General features: G+C 40.1%; 1 pseudogene; it reads right to left on the bottom strand.

Moving 5' to 3' along the window:
• Positions 1-19,253: 19,253 nt before the first annotated feature.
• On the bottom strand, positions 19,254-20,014 carry LOC112396068 (40S ribosomal protein S2 pseudogene; annotated as a pseudogene).
• Positions 20,015-20,390: the final 376 nt, after the last annotated feature.

The raw sequence follows: 20,390 nt of genomic DNA, 5'->3' as shown, positions 1-20,390 counted from the left end.
CAGAAATAAAACATGCTTAGAGGGAATTTTTTTAACATCTTTATTGGAGTATAATTGCTTTACAATAGTGTGTTACTTCCTGCTTTATAACAAAGTGAATCAGATATACATATACATATATCCCCATATCTCTTCCCCTTAGAGGGCAATTTATAGCAGTAAAGGATTATATCAGAACAGACAAAAGCTTTTGAAACAATAATCTAAACTTCCAAATTAAGAAACTAGGAAAAAGAACAAATTAATCCCAAAGCCAAAAGGAGAAGGAAATATAGAGAACACAAGTCAATGTCAAAGTAAACAGCAGAAAAGCAACAAAAAAGCAACAAAAAAAGCAACAAAAAAAACCAAAGCCTGGCTCTGAGACAAGAACAATAAAATTAATAAACCTCAAGACAGATGGATCAAGAAGAAGAAAAAAAGACATAAATTACCAATGTTACAAAGGAAGGAGGGACATTACTACTGATCTTACAGAACTTAAAAGCATAATAAAGCACTATTCTGAACAATTTTTTGCCAATAAATATGATCAGTTAGATGAAATGGACAAATACTTTGAAAGATACTACCATTGTTCACTCAAGAAAAATAAACAACGTAAACAGTCCTATATCTACTATAGAAATTCAATTCATAGAATCATCAAACAAGCAGAAACAACAACATAAATTATAAACAAACTCTTCCAGAAAGTACAAGAAACACTGTCTAACACGTATTATTACAGCATCATTACTCTGATATCAAAGCTGAACAAAGGCATCACAAGTAAAGAAAAGTACAGACAAATATCCCTCAGGTACACAGATGCAGAAAGTCTTAACAAAATATCAGTAAATTAAATCCAGCACTATATACAAAGGAAAATGCATCGTGATTGCAGGCAGAATAATGGCCCTCAAAAGATGTCCATGTCCTAAGCCTCAGAACCTGTGAATATATTATGTTATATGGCAAAGGAGAACTGAAGTTTCAGATGGAGTTTAAGTTCCTAATCAGGTGACCTTAAAATAGGGAGATTATTCTGTATTAGCCAGTAGGCCCAAATGGAAACACAAGGATCTTTAAAAATAGAAGAAGGAAGCAGAAGAGTCAGTGTCAGAATGATTCGACAGGAGAAAGACTCAACTGGCCATTGTTATCTTTGAAGATGGAAAGGACTCATAATCCAAGTAATGTGGGCAGCCTCTAAAAGCTGAAAAAGGCAAGAAAACAAATTCCAAGGACTTCCCTGGTGGTCCAGTGGTTAAGACTCCATGCTTCCACTGCAGGGGGCACGGGTTCAATCAGTGGTCAGGGAACTAAAATCCCACATGCTGCGTGGTGCGGCCAAAACAAAAAACCAAAAATAACAAATTCCACCCCCTTGAGCCTCCAGAAAGTAAAATAAGCCTGCTAACACCTTCATTTCAGCCCAGAGAGACCTGAGTCAAATTTCTGACCTACAGAGCTATAACATAATAAAGTTGGGTTGTTTTACTTGTTTGTTTGTTTACTTATATTTAATTGAAGTATAGTTGATTTACAATATTATATTAGTTTCAGGTGTGCAACACAGTGATTCAATATTTTTATAGATTATACTCCATATAAAGTTATTATAAGATAATGATTCTATTCCCTGTGCTGTACAATATAACATTTTTGCTTATGCATTTTATACATAATAGTTTGTATCTCTTAATCCCATACCCCTATCTTGCTCCTCTCCCCTTCCCCTTCCCCACTGGTAACCACTAGTTTGTTCTCTGTATCTATGACTGTTTCTGCTTTGTTAAATTCACTAATTTGCCTTATCTTTTTAAGATTTATCATTTTAATAATTTTTAAGTATACAGTTCACTAGTGTTAAGTACATTCACATTATTGTGCAACGAACTCCAGAACTCTTTTCATCTTGAAAAACGGAAACTATATACCCATTAAACAACCACTCCTCATTCCCTTCTTCCCCCAACCCCTGGCAACCATCATTCCATTGTCTATCTCTATGAATTTGACTACTCTGGGTACCTCACATAAGTGAAATCGTACAATATTTGTCTTTTTATGACTAGCTTATTTCACTTAGCAAAATGTCCTCAAGTTTCATTCATGTTATAGCATGGGAAATGTAGGATTTCCTTCTTTTTCAAGGCTGAATAATATTCCATTGTATGTATATACCATATTTTGTTTATCTATTCATTTGTTGAGGGACATTTGAGTTGCTTCTACCTTTAGGATATTGTGCATAATGCTGCTATGAGCATGGGTGTACAAACGTGGGTGTATCTCTTTGAGATACTGATTTGAATACTTTTGGCTATCTACCCAGAAGTAGGATTGCTGGATTATATGATAATTCTCTTTCAAATTTTTTGAGGGACCTCCATACTGTTTTCCACAGCAGCTGCACCATCTTACATTCTCACCAACAGTGCACAAGGGTTCTAATTTCTCCACATCCTCACCAGTGCTTGTTATTTCCTGACAGGTATGAGGTGATATCTCACTGTGGTTTTGATTTACTTTTTCTTGATGATTAGCGATGTCACACATCCTCTTAAGTGCTTATTGGCCATTTGTATATCTTCTTTGGAGAAATGTCTATTCAAGCCCTTTGCCCATTTTTAATAGAGTTGTTAGCTGTAAGAATTGTTTATATATTCTAGATAGTGACCCCTTATCAGATACACAATTTGCAAATATTTTCTTCCATTCCGTGGGTTACATTTCACTCTGTTGATTGTGTCCTTTGATGCAACAGTGGCTTTTTGAATTCAAAATAGCTTACATTTATCCCAACTAAACTTCATGACTTTACAAGTTTTCATCCTTGCTTCAAATGCCCCCTACCTTTCTCTGTTTGGATAATTTTTATGCAACCTCTAAGACTCAGCCCAGCTGTCACTTCCCCCACTTCTGTCTGAGTTGGAAGCCTTAGTCCTATATTCCTAGAGTATTCTCTGCAGGTGCCTCTATTCTGACTTTAGTCTATTGCGTTATAATCCTCTGATTACCTTGGAGGCAGAGACCATCTTGTTAGTCCTCATTTTCCCAGAGCCTAGTGCAGTGTTTGGCTCATAAATTCCTATTGAACTAACATTATATTTAGCTGAACATTCTACACTAGAGAGATCAGAGGAAGTCAACAAGGATAGAGAGTGATGATGATGATTACAAAGCAAGTGTATAATGTTTTATAATCATCAAATAATGTAGGCATAAATTAATTCATTTCCCCACAGGTTTATTGAAGTATGATTGAGAAATAAAAATTTTATGCACTTCGATTGAACAACATGATTTTTTAAAAGACGTAGAATGTTATGATTTAATATAAACATACATTGTGAAATTATTACCACAATCAAGTTAGTTAACACATTTATCACCTCACAGTTTTTTCTGTGTGTTGGGTCTTCGTTTCTGTGCGAGGGCTTTCTCTAGTTGCGGCGAGCGGGGGCCACTCTTCATCGCGGTGCGCAGGCCTCTCACTGTCGCGGCCTCTCGTTGCAGAGCACAGGCTCCAGACGCGCAGGCTCAGTAGTTGTGGCTCACGGGCCCAGTTGCTCCGTGGCATGTGGGATCCTCCCAGACCAGGGCTCGAACCCGTGTCCCCTGCATTGGCAGGCGGATTCTCAACCACTGTGCCACCAGGGAAGCCCTGTTGTTATTTTTTTTTGTTTTTGTTTTTGTTTTGTGGTCAGAACATCTAAGGTCACTCTCTTGGCAAGTTACAAATTTACAATACAATGTTAATAACTATGCTGTACATTAGTTCCCCAGAACTTATTAATCATATAACTGAAAGTTTGTAACCTTTGACTAACATCTCCCCATTTCCCCCACCTCCTGGTGCCTGACAACCACCATCCTACTCTCTGGTTCTATAAGTTATACATTTTAGATTCCACATATAAGTGAGATCATGCAATATTTGTCTTTCTGGTTTATTTCACTTAGCATAATGTTCTTTAGGTTCATCCATGTTGTTGCAAATGGCATAATTTCTCCTTTTTATGGCTAAATGATATTCCATTGTGTGTGTGCATGCGTGTGTGTGTGTGTGTGTGTGTGTATCACATTTTCTTTATTCATTTATCCATCAGTGGATACTTAGGTTGTTTCCATATCTTGGCTATCATGAATGATGCCACAACAAACATGAGAGTGCAGACATATCTTCATTATATTGATTCTGTTTCCTTTGGATGTATACCTGGAAGTGGGATTGCTGGATCATATGATTGTTCTATTTTTAATTTTTTGAGAAACCTCAGCACTTTTTTCCGTAATGATTGTACCAATTCACATTCCCATCAACAGTGTAAAAGCATTCCCTTTTCACTACTCCCTTACCAGCACTTATCTCCTGTCTTTTTGAAATTCTCCATCCTAAAAGGTATGAAGTGATATTTCATGGTGGTTTTGATTTACGTTTTCCCTGATGATTAATTAGCGATGTTGAGCAACTTTTCATGTACCTGTTGGTCATTTGCCTTCTTTGAAAAAATGTCTATTCAGGTCCTTTGTCCATTTTTAAAAGTTATTTATTAAACTTTTTTAAATTGAAGTACAGTTGTACAATACAAGTTTCAAGTGTACAACATAGAGATTCACAAGTTTTAAAGGTCATACTCCATTTATAGTTGTGAAATAGTGGCTATATTTCCCTATACTGTACAATATATCCTTGTTATTTATTTACTTTATACATAGTAGTTCTTATCTCTTAATTGTCTAGCCTTATCTTTCCCTCCCCCTTCCCTCTCCCTGTTGGCAACCACTAATTTGTTCTCTGTATCTGTGAGCCTGTTTCTGTTTTGTTATATTTGTTTTATTATTTTAGATTCTACATGTTAATGATAACATAGAGTATGTGTCTCTCTCTGTATGACATATTGCACTAAGCATAATACCCTCTAGGGCCATCAACCATGTTGCTGCAAATGGCAGAATTTCATTCTTTTCTATGGCTGAGTAATACTCCAGTATGTATGTGTGTGTGTGTGTGTGTGTGTGTGTGTGTGTGTGTGTGTGTGTGTGTGTATATACATACCACATCTTCTTCATCAATTCTTCTGTTGGTATACACTTAGGTTGCTTTCATATGTTGGCTTTTGTAAATAATGCTGTTATGAATATTGAGGTGCATGTATTATTTTAACATCTTTATTGGAGTAAAGACAGATGTAGAAAATGGACTTGAGGTGCATGTATTTTTTTAATTAGTGTTTTAATTTTCTTCAGGTATACAACTAGGAGTGGAATTGCTGGATCATATGGTAGTTCTATTTTTAGTTTTTTGAGGAACCTCCATAATGTTATCCATAATGGCTTCACCAATTTACATTCCTACCAACAGTGCACTAGGGTCCCCTTTCCTCCACATCTTTGCCAACGTCTGTTCTTTGTACACTTTTTGATGATAGCCATTCTGACAGATGTAAGGTGATATCTCATTGTGGTTTTGATTTGTATTTTTCTGATGATTAGCGATGTTGAGCATCTTTTCATGTGCCTGTTGGCCATCATATTTCCAAAGCTGTGTTGTTTTAAGCCACTAAGTTTGTGGTAATTTGTTACAGCAGCAATATGAAAGTAATACAGGGGCCTTAATGGGTGGCCCCTGTAAGGTTGAGATAATCCATCAAGAAGTACTGCTCACTCTTTCCAAATTAAGAACACGCCAAATTTGGCTGCTAAATGGAAAAGCAGTGAGAATAATCACCCTTTCTCTAAATAGGTCTTGTATAATGAGTTTTAATCCTTAAGGGTCCTATTTTATGTTGGGCCAAATTGACTAGAATAGCCAAAACTATTTCGAAAAAGAACAGCATTGAAAGATTTACACTAGTTGCTTTCTTTTTTTTATGGAAAATTTAATCACATACCAAAGTGGAGAGAATGTGCCTCCATCTACACATCACTTAGCTTCAACAATGACCAACTCAGCTGTTTTGTTTCCTCTACACCTCTATCCAATTGTCTCACCAGCTATCTTGAAGCAGATCACAGCCATCATATATTTTATAATATTTCATAAAAGACAAGGGCCCCTTTTTTAAGTATAACCATATACACTACTTGCTTTCAAAACTTACTGTGAAACCACAGTAATCAAGAAAGTGTGGTATTGGCAAAAGGGTAAACATATAGATCAATGGAACAAAATAGGAAAGAGTATAGAAAAAGATCCAAAATACTTATGATCAATTGATTTTCAACAAAGGTAACAAGGTATTCAATGGAGAAATGATAGTATTTTCAACAAATAATGCTGGAACAATTGGATCACCATAAGCATAAAAATGAACTTTAACCCATATTTTAAAACTAACTCCAAATGTATCACTATTCTAAATGTAAAACCAAAACACTTCTAGAGAAATTCAAATTGACCTGGGTTAGGCAAAGATTTCTTACACAGGACTTCTAAAGCACAGACACAGACGTAGAGAATGGACTTAAGGACATGGGGAGGGGGAAGGGTAAGCTGGGACGAAGTGAGAGAGTGGCATGGACTTATACATACTACCAAATGTAAAATAGATAGCTAGTGGGAAGCAGCCGCATAGCACAGGGAGATCAGCTCAGTGCTTTGTGACCACCTAGAGGGGTGGGATAGGGAGGGTGAGAGGGAGATGCAAGAGGGAGGAGATATGGGGATATATGTATATGTATAGCTGTTCACTTTGTTATAAAGCAGAAACTAACACACCACTGTAAAGCAATTATACTCCAATAAAGATGTTAAAAAAAAAAGACTGTATGGTACTGGCACAAAAACAGACACATAGATCAATGGTACAGAGTAGAGAGCCCAGAAATAAGCCCATGCACATATGGTCAATTAATCTATGACAAAGGAAGCAAGAATATACAATGGGGCAAAGTCTCTTTAATACATAGTGTTAGGAAAACTGGATAACTACATGTAAAATAATGAAACTAGAACATTTTCTCACATCATATAGAAAAATATATTCAAAATGGATTAAAGACAAATGTAAGACCTGAAACCATAAAACTTCTGGAAGAAAACATAGGCAGTACATTCCCTGACATCTTTCTTGGCAATTTTCTTTTGCATCTGTCTTCTCAGGCAAGGAGCAACAAAAGCAAAACTAAACAAATGGGACCTAAACTAATAAGCTTTTGCACACTGAAGGAAACCATCAACAAAATTAAAAAGCAACCTACTGAATGGGAGAAGATATTTGCAAATTATATGTTCGATAAGGGGTTAACACCCCAAATATGCAAAGAACTCATATAACTAAATATCAAAAAAAATCCTATTAAAAATGGACAGAGAACCTGAATAGGCATTTTTCCAAAGACGACATACAACACAAGATGCTCGCAACACAAGATGCTCAACATCACTAATATGTAAATGCAAATCGAAACCACAGTGAGATATTACCTCACACCTATCAGAATGGCTATGGTTAAAAATACAAGAAATAAGAAGTAGTGGCGAGGATGTGGAGAAAAGGAAACTCTAGAACACTGTTGGTGGGAATGTAAATTAGTACAGTCACTATGGAAAAGAGTGTGGAAGTTCCTCCAAAAGACTAAAAATAGGGAGTTCCCTGATGGTCCAGTAGTTAGGACTCTGTGCTTCCACTGCAGGGGACCCGAGTTGGACCCCTGGTCGGGGAACTAAGATCCCACTGAGCAGCGTGGCAGAAAAAAAAAAGCAACCTAAAAATAGAGTTGTCATATGGTTTAGCAATCCCACTCCTGGGCATATATTTGGACAAAACTATAATTCAAAAACATACACACACCCCGGGCTTCTCTGTTGGCGCAGTGGTTGAGAGTCCGCCTGCCGATACAGGGAATACGGGTTCGTGCCCCGGTCCGGGAAGATCCCACATGCCTTGGAGCGGCTGCGCCCTTGAGCCATGGCCACTGAGCCTGCGCGTCCAGAGCCTGTGCTCTGCAAGAGGAGAGGCCACAACAGTGAGAGTACCGCAAAAAAAAAAAACCACACACACCCCAATATTCATAGCAGCACTATTCACAATAGCCAAGACATGGAAACAACCTAAATATCCAACAGATGAATGAGTAAAAAAGATGTGGTACCTATATATAATGGAAATGTACCCAGTCATAAAAAGAATGAAAAAGTCATAAAAAGAATGAAATCTTGTATTTATGTGAAATACCCTCCTTAGTGAATTATGTCAGATGAAGACAAATACTCTGTTTTCATTTATATGTGAAATTAAAAAAAAACCCAGAACGACAGAACAACTTAGCAAATATAACAAAGCAGAAACAGACTTACAGATACAGAGATACAGAGAACAAACTAATGGTTACCAGAGAGAAGAGGATTGTGGGGAGGGGTGAAACAGATGAAGGGGATTAAGAGGTAGAAACTACCAGTTATAAAATAAGTAAGTCACAGGAATGTAATGTGCGGCACAGGAAATATAGTCAATATTTTATAATAACTTTGTATGGTGTGTAATCTATAAAAATCTATAAAAATATCAAATCACTATGCTGTAAACCTGAAACAAATATAATATTGTAAGTCAACTGTACTTCAATAAATGAAAATAAATTTAAAAAACAAAATAAAAGGAGAACAATGATTCAAAATGAAAAAAATAGAAAAGACTTGGTATGCATTTGTTTTATAAATCTAGTTTTTCACCTATCCTGCTGGCTTCAAGCAGGATACAAGTCAATTGTAATTGTTCCAGCCACACCACTCAAGAACAGGTTGAAAGCCAAGGTCTTCAGTTCTGCCCGTACTCCACCACTACAACTGGTTCAATGACATTTTTATCATTGAATCAAGTAGTTACTTGGGTGACTACAAACTTAGCCTTAAGTATGACTTAATTTGAAACATTCCCTTTTGAGTCCTTGACTATGTGTTACACAACAATGAATAGCTGAAAATAAAATGTTCTGTCTCCATGGCCATACAACCCTAAATAATCAAATGTAACTGTCAATTACTTGATGCAACTATCTGAATCAAATTGATTGAGCTGGCCAGTTTGGTTTGTTGATATTTTCATCCTCCTCTTTTCATTTTCCCCACCTCCACAGTGGCTTCCTTAGAAATCTTAAGTTTCCTAAAAGAAGGTAGAAATTACCAAACAAAAAATAGCAACATGAGGATAGGTGGGCTTTGGAAGGGGAATAAAATTTTCATAATAATGGACTGTACTCAAAATTCATCTGACCCCAGACAAGGCCTAAAAAAATTCAGAGGTCTCCGCATTAATTCATTCATGCATTCATTTCACCAAGGAACTGCTCCCTTCTTGCACACTTTGATGGCCTTGGAGAAAGAAGTTGTAGAAGGAAACACACCCCCTCAGAATTCCTTCGGTAGTATCCAAATCTGCAAGGGGAGGACAAGGTTAGAGAAGAAACCTTGGCAATATGTGAGCGAAAGTATTTCAAATCCTAACTGGATACAACTCTCTCAGTTAGGGACTTAGTTTGTGTTCAGGGTACTCAATCTGTGACCATTTTCATGGACTCGGTAAAATGGTCAGGGTCTAAGGGATCATCAGTCCAGACAGCACCCAAATGATTCTATAATCATTTCCCCCCTAAAGCCAACATTGGGGAAGACAATGGACAGAAAATTCTACAGTGATGACTGTTCCTGACGCTACCCAATTATCCACAAGTACAAGTACTCTTCTTCAGCATCATACTGTCAGTCTATCATTTTTTTTTATTTTTTTTTTTTGCGATACGCAGGCCTCTCACTGCTGTGGCCTCTCCCACTGCGGAGCACAGGCTCCGGACGGACACGCAGGCTCAGCGGCCATGGCTCATGGAGTGGGCTCAGCCGCTCCACGGCACGCGGGATCCTTCCGGACCGGGGCACGAACCCGCGTCCCCTGCATCGGCAGGCGGACTCTCAATCACTGTGCCACCAGGGAAGCCCCTGTCAGTCTATCTTATCTCTCTGGTTGGCAATGTCCTCCTCATCCTCCTCATCTGGCTTAACCAACTGCGCCATCCCGTATTATGTATCTTTTCCTCAGCAATCTCTCTTTCCTGGACATCTGCTACTGCAATAGCAGCAGCCCACACATACCGGCCAATGGCCTGCCTTCTACCCTGACTCTCTTCCTGGCCCACTACTTTCTCCAGGTAACAAACTACCTCCTCCCTGCTTCCACTTGGCTGCCATGGCCTAAATGTGGGCTATCTGTAATGTTCTGTGTTACCCACTTCTTTAGAGAGGGTCTCCATGGGTCTGGTGGCCAGCTACTGGATAAGAGTAAACACTTGCAGTGGAATCCTCATGTCCACTATGCCACCACTCTGCTGTACCTCCTTTACCTGTAAGATCCAGGCTGTGCTAAATCTGAAATTCTCTTACACTACTAGCCTCAGTGAACTGCTGCTGCTGGGTGGCAGTACATGAGCCTGATTTGGCCCTTTAGGTTCATCCTCATCTCCTATGGACCCTCCTGACTTGCCCTCCACTATGCACCTTTCCATCCCAAAGTCATTCCCAGCTGTTCCCATTTGGCTCTGGTGGCCATCTTCTATGGCGCAGTCACCTCTATGTACCTAAATGTCATTCACCGGCATTCCAAGGTGAAAACAAGTTCATCGCTATCTTTTATTGCATCATCACAACCATGTTCCACACCATTATCTGTAGCCTAAAGCAAGGATGTGAAGAATGCCTTTATAAGGTAGGTAGGTAGAAGTAACTTATATTCATGAACTGAGACTTACTGCATGAGGCTCACGTATGTCTGGGGAACCAAGCATCAGATAACTTACTTCCATGCAAACAGACACCTACAACCCCTAAGCACCATGCCAAACATTTCGAGGGTTCCAGACTTGGTCCTAGCTCTTCATGAAACTGCAATGAGGAGTAAAGATAAATTACAGTAACAACAATATAAGAACAAAAATATAAGCAGGACATAGTAAGTGCTACAAAACATCTAAATCAAAATCATGGCATCCTGAAGAGAATGAGGAAGAGCTCACTTCACATTTCTTAGGGGGGTTCACGTTAAGCTTCATGGTGGAGTTGGCAACATCTGAACTGCCATTTTCAGTAAAGGAGAGTTTTTATGGGGCAAGATAAAGCAATGTGGAGAGCATCCCTGGCAAAGGTAACAGAAGAAACAAAATCATGGGGATGGTAAAGAGAATGATACAGGAAGGGGAGTGGGATTCTCTTTGACAGGAGGGGAAGGAATGTGAGAATGAGTGAAAGAAGAGGATGGAGAATTTAGCACTTATTCCAGCCAGGAACTGTCACTGGGGACTCTGGAGTCAGATTTTCTGGATTCAAATCCCAGTTCTGCCACACAGCTGTGTGACCTTAAGCAAGTTGTGTGATCTCTCTGAGCCTCCATTTATTAGTCATGAAACGAGGGAAATAGTGGTACCTACACCTCATAGGGTTATTTTGGGGATAAAAGAAGTTAAGCCATGAGAAGTAGTTGGAACAATGTAAGTACTCATTAAATGTTAGCTATTATCATTGTTATCCTTGGTTTCCCCATCACCCAGTGGAGTGAAATGTTCTCCAGGTACTCATCATTTCCGACTTGCTTCTATTTACACTCACAACTCTTTTGGGCACATAGTATGAGATCAAGCTATGTTTGAACCATAGTTGAATACATGAGGGATTCAGTGAATGAGTTAATAATGAGATAATAATTGAATTGCACTGAGAGTCTTATGTGAGTCCCTGATGTAAAGTCAAGACTCTTCCGTGCAGCATATGCCTCTGTTCAACATGTGCTGCCTTCAGATGTCTGCATTTTCATTTATCCAGTCTTTGGAAGGTGGTATGGGGGTTACGTGTATGCAGAATTTATGAAGGCAGCCGGGAGAGAGAGGACAGAGCACTGAACAGCAAAGAGAACTCTGTTTGAACACTGGCTTTGCTACCGTGTGATCTTGAGCAAGCCATTCAACTTATGAGCCTCAGTTTTTTCATCTCTGAAATAGGAATGATGATACCTTTGTTCCAGGGTTCTAGTGCCTGACATTCCAATTGAGGTTTCTTCCCAGTTTTGTATGGTAATAACATATTAAAAGATGCTTGTTGGGTTTCCTAAAGTTTGACTTATAGAAGGGCAGGGACACTAAGCACACCAGAAGGAGGCAGTGTAAGGATATTCTGGGGAATATCCAGAATGTCAACAATTGATAACAGTGCCCACTTTCCAATGCTGCTCTCTAACACAGCTGCCAGCCTACTAGAGCTCAGAGCTATTCGTGACTCAGCGCAATGCCTCCAGGCTCTAATTTTCTCAGTACTTGGCAGGCAATAGGAGATCAATAAATGTTGAATTGATTTCAGTTACAAAATCACTCTTCTACCACTCATACAATTCTTTGTCCCTGTCTTTCTCTCCTCCCAACTTGCCCCCTGCCCCATTCATGCATTCATTCATTCAACAAATACTCACTACCTACCTACCTACTGAGGGTCAGGCCCTCTGCTAGGTTTTGACAGGCACTACTGTAGTGGAAATTACCTTCTCATTCCACTTCCAGCCTCTGTCAGTCAGTCTGGCTGTCTGTTTGTCTTTCTCTTGATTTCATGTAGTATTGCTGTGATTTCATAAAACTTTTTACCTTTTCCCTCTTTATCTCTATCTGCCCCTGCCCAGTCACCACTAACCCACTTCAGTGTTGCTCTGCCTACAAACCCTGAGTTCCTGGTCCCTATTCCCATCTAATCTCCATCTAGTCCCCAGAGACAGCTCCCTTTCTGGGGAAATTGGCACAGAGGACTTATTCCCTATACCACAAGAGAGGGGTTCCAGCTGGTTTCATGCTCTCTATGTGCAAGACAGACTAAGCATGCAAGTGAGATGGGACCTCCCGGCAGCCCTTCTTGAAGGTCACCACCTAAATTTCTAGGATCTCTAGGGAGCTTCCAGGAAGTTCCAGAAAGGTCCTTTTTATTCCTACTCCTCATTCGCGCCCCAGGCATGCCCTGCCTGGTTTGTAGCTCCCCATCTGGAGTTCCTTTGTGCTCCTGGGAAGTGCTCAAACTAATCCATTCGTAGCCTCACTCAATCAAAATTCTGTAAGCACTTACTTCTCTCAAGATTTTTTCTATGCAATTACTCATTTAATCCTCAAAAAGAAAACCAATGAAGTATTAACACTGTCTCCCATTTACGAATGAGGAATCCTAGGCTTAGAGAGATGATATAACTAGCCCAAGGTCCCAGAGTTACTGACAGAGTAGATTCAGAAATTTGAATCTCCTCCTTACTAAATATCTTTTCTCTCCAACCCTCACCCATCAGTGGACACCACATTATGAGACTGAGTGATAGACACATAGTGATTAGTGACTGAAGAAACAATGTCAGCGTTTATATGGTTCTAGGTCTTGGCATTTCCAACTGCCAATCTGACATTTCCTCTTGAATGCCTTACAAGAATTTCAAACTCAACTGTCTCAAATTGAACTTAACATTTCCCTGACTCTTCCTTCTACTTCCCTCTGCTCAAACCAGTTCTCCCCTTCCCTGACAATAGCCCCTGTATTAGTCAAGGACACCACAGTCTACCAAGTTGTCTGAGCCAGAATCATGCCCAGGAAGCTTTCTGTGCCCTTCTCTCTGTGTGTCCACCCTCACACCCATGCCCAATACTGATGATTTTACTCCTATGATGCTTTGCTAAACTCTGACCTATTTATACATCCCGGCTGCCAGAACTGTAATTCAAAGCTTCATTACTTCTTGCCTTCACTTTTACAAAAACCACCACTCACCATTTCTTTCAAGTCTCTTTTACTGGTTCTTCCTCATCAATCCAAATGCTTAACACTGGAGCAACTCAGAGCTCAGTCCATAGACCATGTCTCCATCTACAGTTCCTCCCTTGTGATATCATCCAGTCACATCATGTTTAATATCATCTATGTGCCATCAATTTCCCAACTTTTAGCTTCAGAAGCACGTATCCCCTAAACTACAGATTAATATATCCAACTTCCTGTTGGACACCTACACTTGGCTAGCTAATAAACATCTTAAACTTAAAATGCCCTAAACCAAACTCCAGATCTTCCATAAATCCCAAGCCTATTCCTTATCCTAGGCTTCCTTTTCTAGGTAAATGATAACTTTGTTCTTTCTGTTGCTCAGGCCTTGCTGATCCCAGGATATAGCAAGCATACTCTTGCCGCAGAGTCTTGCTATTTTCTGCATTGGAAATGTTCTTACACTAGATATATATTTAATAAATTCTTCATGTCATCTAGGTCTCTACTCAAATGACATCTTAGCAGACATGACTTCCCTGACCACCCTGTATAAAATAGCACAACTTCTCCCCCATCACTCTCTACCCCTTTATTCTGCTTTTTTCTTTGAAACACTTATTACCTAACAAATTACATACTTATTCGCTTATTTGTTTATGATCTATCCCAGCCGTCTAGAATGAAAGCTCCATGAGGACAGGGGATTTATTTTGCTCACTGCAGTATCCAAAGCACTGAGGAGGGTTCCTAGAACATAACAAGTACTCAGTGAATATTTGCTAAATTAATGAATAAATGAGATAAATAAATTAATATTTTTATTAGTAACTATATATACTCTGTATTCTTCAACCCCCAATCACTTGCTTATGCTGTATCTGCCTGGAATGCCTGTGGAAATTTTACTCATTCTCCTAAGTTCCAGTTCAAACGTTGCTTCCTCTGAAAAGCTCCATCAAATGCTCCCCTCCCCTTAAGTATCTTTGTACTGATCTAACCCTAGTATATGACTCTCTACCATACTCATCAGTTTCTGCCTTAGGTTGGAGTTATCTATGTACCAGGATGGTCCCGTGACAAAACACTGAGCTCCTTAAAGTGTATTCCCTGAAGTGTCTAGGATAGTGCCTGGAACATTGTTAAACTGAATGGAAGGAGGCTGAATGCTTATTATCAAAGTAGACAACTCCAATTAAAGATAATTAGCCTTGAGAATGGCAGTGTTACCAGCAACTCAATTAATGAGCTCTAATTGCTCTTCCCAGACATGGACATTAACTGGTATACAGCTTTGGGCTGTGACATGCATGGATCTCTTCATTGTTAACTTTAGTTCTGTGAGTTGTTGCTGCTGCTCTGCCTCTTCCTCCGAGCTACAGGCATAAGGACTAGGGAGTCCAGAGTGGGGTCCATGCCTTCCCCATTAGACTGGGGGAAACTCCCTGGTGTGGAGCAATGCTTTTTTCTAAGGCTGGGGGCTACTTAGAGTGAGTGGACAATGTCTCCCTAGTCATATTGGGAGATCTTTAGAGTAAGGAGACCATTGCTTCTCCATCACACTGGGGATACATCAGGGTAACAACACTTTCTCCCAACAGACAAGCTTCCCCAGGGTGAAGATCATCTCCTGTTAAAAGTTGAAGTCCTCTTACTGTAAAGAAACTGTGTCTCCTCTATCGGAATTAAAGTTCCACCATGTAAGGGACTACAGTCTATATGAAATGGGAGAACCATCTCTTGGTGATCCCAACCAGTCTCATGGCTTTAAATATCATCTATATGCTGAAGACTTCCAAATTAGTATCTCCTTCCCAAGACCTCTCCCCTAAGCTCCAGACTCCTATCCACCTGTCTAATCTCCTGATTTGATTACTAAAGAGCCTCTAATTGATCTCCTTGCCTCCATTCTTGCCACCCACCTATACTTCCCTTCTCAACAGAGAAGCCAGAATGATCTTTTAAAAATGTAAGTCAGATCATGCCACTTTATTCAAAATACTTCTTTGGATCTAAGTATTTTTTATTGTGATAAAATACACATAACATACAACTTACCATTAGTGATTTTTAGTGCATTCACAGTGTCGTGCAATCATTACCACTATCTAGTTGTAGAATTTTATCACCCCTACAGGAAACCCCATATCCATTAAATAGTCAATCCCCATTCTGTCCTCTAACCAGCCCCTGGCAACCACTAATCTGTCTTCTGTGGCTATGGATTTGCCTATTTTAAACATTTCATATAAATGGAACCATACAATATGTGGCCTTTTGTGTATGGCTTCTTTCACCTATCATGATGCTTTCAAGGTTCATCCATGTTGTAGCATGTACCCATACCTCATTCCTCTCTATGGCTGAGCAATATTCCATTGTATGGCTATACCATATTTTGTTTATCCAGTCATCTGTTGTTGGACATTGGGTTGTTTCCTTTTATGGCTATTATGAATAAGGCTGCTATGAATATTCATATACAAGTATCTATTTGCATCTCTGTTTTCAATTCTTTTGGGTATATACATAAAAGTTCTGGGTCATATGGTAATTCTATCTTTAACTTCTTAAGAAACCAACAAACTGTCTTCCACAGTGGCAAGATCTGATTTTCACTCAGAATAAAATTCCATACAATAACCTAAAAGGCCCTACATGATCTGATCCACCACCTACTAACTCTCTGACTTTACTCACTCTACTTTAGCCATCCTGGCTTCTCCTGTTGTTCCTCAAACTCACCAGGCACACCCCCACTTCAAGGTCTTTACACTAGCTGTCTCCTCTGCCTGGAACATTCTTCCCCAGATATCTCTGTGTGATGCTCCTTCACTTCCTCTAGATTTTTTGTTCAAATGTCACCTACTTCTCTAGGTGAAATTGAAAACCTAGTCCCACTCCAGCACTCCCTATCCCCTTCCCCTGCTGTATGTATATATCCCTGCAGTCTTCTAGAGGTACCATGACAAAGTACCACAGACTGGGTGGGTTAAAGAACAGAAACTTATTTTCTCACACTTGTGGAGTCTACAAGTCTGGGAGTAAGCAGGGTTTATTTCTTCTGAAGCCTCTCTCTTTGGCTTATATATGGCTGTCTTCTCCCTGTATTTTTTACAAGGTCTTCCCTTTGTACATGTCTGTGTCCAAATTTCCTCTTCTTATAAGGACATCAGTCACAATGGATTAGGGCCCACCCTAAAGACCCCAGTTTAATTTAAAACTCTTTGAAGTTCTTATCTACAAATACAGTCACATTCTGAGGCACTGGCGGTTGGGACTTCAATATATGAATTTGGAGGGGACACAGTTTTGTTCATAACACCTGTTTTATATTTTTCCTTAGCACTTATTAATATATAGTAAAACATACTATATATTTTATTTACATATTAAATGTATTCTTTGTTGTCTATTTCCCCAACTAAATATTCATTCATCCAATATATTTTTATTGGGGACCCATATTCCACTGTGCCTAGAATAGTTCCTAGAATATAAGTCCCCAACAGATACATACTGGATGAATGAATATTTCCTTTACCAGACTTAGAGGTTTCTGAGGACTGAAACTCCTTAGAGAATAAAAACTATCTCTCCCTCATCACCCAGGCCTTTCTTTCTTCATGGTCAGGAACCACTTCTCTTCTCGACTAGGCTGTGATTCTTCTCTCATTAAATACCAAGGGTAGTGTGTTTTGCTTTATATGAAATCATTCATTTCAAGTCCAATGCTAAAAGAAAATAATCAATGCCTAGTGAATAAATTCTCTTTAATGTGTCATGTTAACAAAACTGTAGATTTATGACCCAACCATTTACCCTCCCTGCTTTGATGTTGGGCTTTTGATGCTAATTTGATTCATTTATCTCTTACCAATGTACAAAGACTGCTGAGCACAGGAACTTTTTGGTGCAGCAGAAAAAGTACTGAGCAAAAACTAAATAAAAAATGAGTCCAGGTTCCGCCATTTGTCCCTAACTTTTTGTGCAACCTCACACGACTTCCTCTCTGAAGGACTCTGTTTCCTCAGGTGCAAAAGGAGAAGACAGGGGAAAATTTCTATGTTCCCAGTCTTACTGAATGCCACCACATTTACCCAATTGCTTAAGCCAAAATCCTTATTATAACCCTGGATTTCTCTCTTTTCCTCACCCCTTATATCAATCCATCAGTAAGTCCTGTCCCGTCCATTCTAGCTTCTAAAAATATCTCCTATCAGATATATACTTTCTGTTTCTACTACTACTACCTTAGTGTAAGCCAACATCATCTCTAACCTGTACTACTACAATAATCTCTTATCTGGTTTACCCACCTGAGTCTTTTTAAATGTCATATCTAAATATAATATTTATGTCATTCTCCTATTTGCAACCAATTATTTCTCCCCATTACTCTCAGGAAAAAGTTCCATAACCTGGTGTCTAAGAATTCTCATGACCTGGCCTCTACTTAACTCTCTAACTTCATGTCCTGCTTCATTCCTCATGCTTCAGTCCTTAAATACTCTCCCCCACTAAGATCCTACTTGTTCCAGTCCCTTAGCCTGGACTTGGGTCCTGTTCACAACTCCCACCAGCTACACACTCATACCTCTCCCCTTCATAAGACCACTCTCACTCATCTGACAAGACTCACCTGAGGTGACATCTCATGCTGGAATTTTTCCCTTTATCCTCACTTTACACCAATTGTCTCTCAACTGTGCTTCCACAAAGTTTTGCATCAACTGATAACAACATTATCTCCTTGTACTGTAATTGTTCACTTAGCCACCATTCCCCCCCATGAGAAAATGAACTCAATGACAGGAATAATGTCTTATTCATCTCGTTATCTCCAGTGCCAAGCCCAAGCACCTTACACATAGTAGATACTCAGAAAGTAAGTTGAAAAGAAATTCAAAGTTCCCTTCTAGGATAAGTGGAAATACCCATGAACTTATACATTGGACCAAGTCATAAAAATTTAGTTCAAGTCCCTACTCAGTCCACTTCCTGTGTGACTGAAGTGCATCTGTGTGAAATAGATGCTAGTCAATAAGATTTAGTGAGCTTTTACTATGTGCTAGGCACTGTGTTGGGTGTTTTACCCAGAAAAATCTCAATTAATTCTCACAAACAACCCTCTGAGATAGATATTATTATTATTACATTATTACTGTTTTAGAGATGAGGAAACAGATTTCATGTTGATAACTGAACTGATCACAGTCACAGAAGTTGGGATATAGAGTACTGGGGACTCTTTACAAAGAAGTAAGGAGACACAAAGTCATCTGGCCTCCAAGTCGAGGGCACTGGTGGTGAGAGACCAATAACAAGTTGTGACCTCTGGGGCAGAGGGGGACAGTGGCTCCAGTAGGCATGAGAGGCTGGCAGCCAGCCCCAATACTGCCAGAGCAAACTTGGTAACAGTCCAAGGAAAGTGGTAGAGTGGGTGAGGGAAAGAAGGAAAGTCGTTTTGTTTTGTTTTGTTTTTTTAAACTAGCTTCATTCACTTTATTTTTCCTATAGAAAACGATGTGGTGGCTACAGCTGGAGCCTGAGTCCTCTGCACGGAAACTCTGGTGTGGGTCTTTTCAAGATGGTCAGTGAATTCCTGATACAGAGACTTGGTGAACACAGTCTCTTGCCAGAGATCAGGAGTGAGATAACTGTAGGTCTTGGAAATGACATCCAAATTGGCCTTGGTGAAGTTACCCAGCGTGGCAGTGCAGCCCCCCGCAGAGGTGTAGCAGCAGTCAATGCCAGCCATCATCAGTAGCTTCTTGGGCACGATGCCAGGGCCCCTGGGGGCAGGGAAGAGGCGCACCAGCACAGAGCCACAGAGGCCAGTCACCTTGCAAGGGACGGTATGGGGCTTGCAGATCTTGTTCCCCCAGTAGCCTCGTCGCACGGGGGCAATGGAGAGAGAGCTTGGCCAGAATGATGGCCCCACGGATGGCAGTGGCTACCTCCTTAGAGCACTTCAACCAACATGTCCGTTGTAATCCCTGATGGCAACAAATGCCTTGAACCTGGTCCGCTGGCCAGCACGGGTCTGCTTTTGCACAGGCATGGTCTTCAAAACTTCATCCTTGAGGGATGCCCCCAAGAAAAAGTCAATGATCTCAGATTCCTTGATGGGCAGAGAAGAGAGACAGATCTCCTCCAGGGACTTGATCTTCATGTCCTTGACCAGGAGGCCCAGCTTGGTGACGGGGAGACACTCCTTGTCCTCGGCCTTGCCTCCGCGAGCTCCGCGGCCTCGGCCCCCGGCCCCGGACGCCGCTGCTCTAGATACTGTGAGATAGGTCATCAGCTTCTAGTTTTGCCTCATTTTCCTTTTTTTCCCTTAAAGGGTGTGCGTGTGTGTGTGTACTTGGGGGTAGGAGGAAGCAGGTGTAACTGGTTGAGTTTAACTGAGTATGAAATGTATTTATGGACCATGGGTGGCACTATTTTTTATGTATGTTGGCCACCAACTGCCTCTCTCCCTGCCCTTTCCTTGGCTCCCTTGAGTCACTCTGCACTTCCTGGGCACCCTGCTCTCCAAAGCCACAGGGGGCCTCCCAAAGAGAACATCTCCAGATTGTCCTTCCCCAGAATGTGTCAGGGTTTCAAGAAAAAAGCAAGGGCAATCAACCCTAGG

The sequence above is a fragment of the Neophocaena asiaeorientalis genome, unplaced genomic scaffold (genome assembly GCF_003031525.2).
Source record: "Neophocaena asiaeorientalis asiaeorientalis breed wild unplaced genomic scaffold, Neophocaena_asiaeorientalis_V1.1 scaffold493, whole genome shotgun sequence".
Lineage (NCBI taxonomy): Eukaryota > Metazoa > Chordata > Mammalia > Artiodactyla > Phocoenidae > Neophocaena > Neophocaena asiaeorientalis.
The sequence above is the reverse complement of the archived record's forward strand: the minus strand, read 5'-3'. Positions and strand labels throughout refer to the sequence as shown.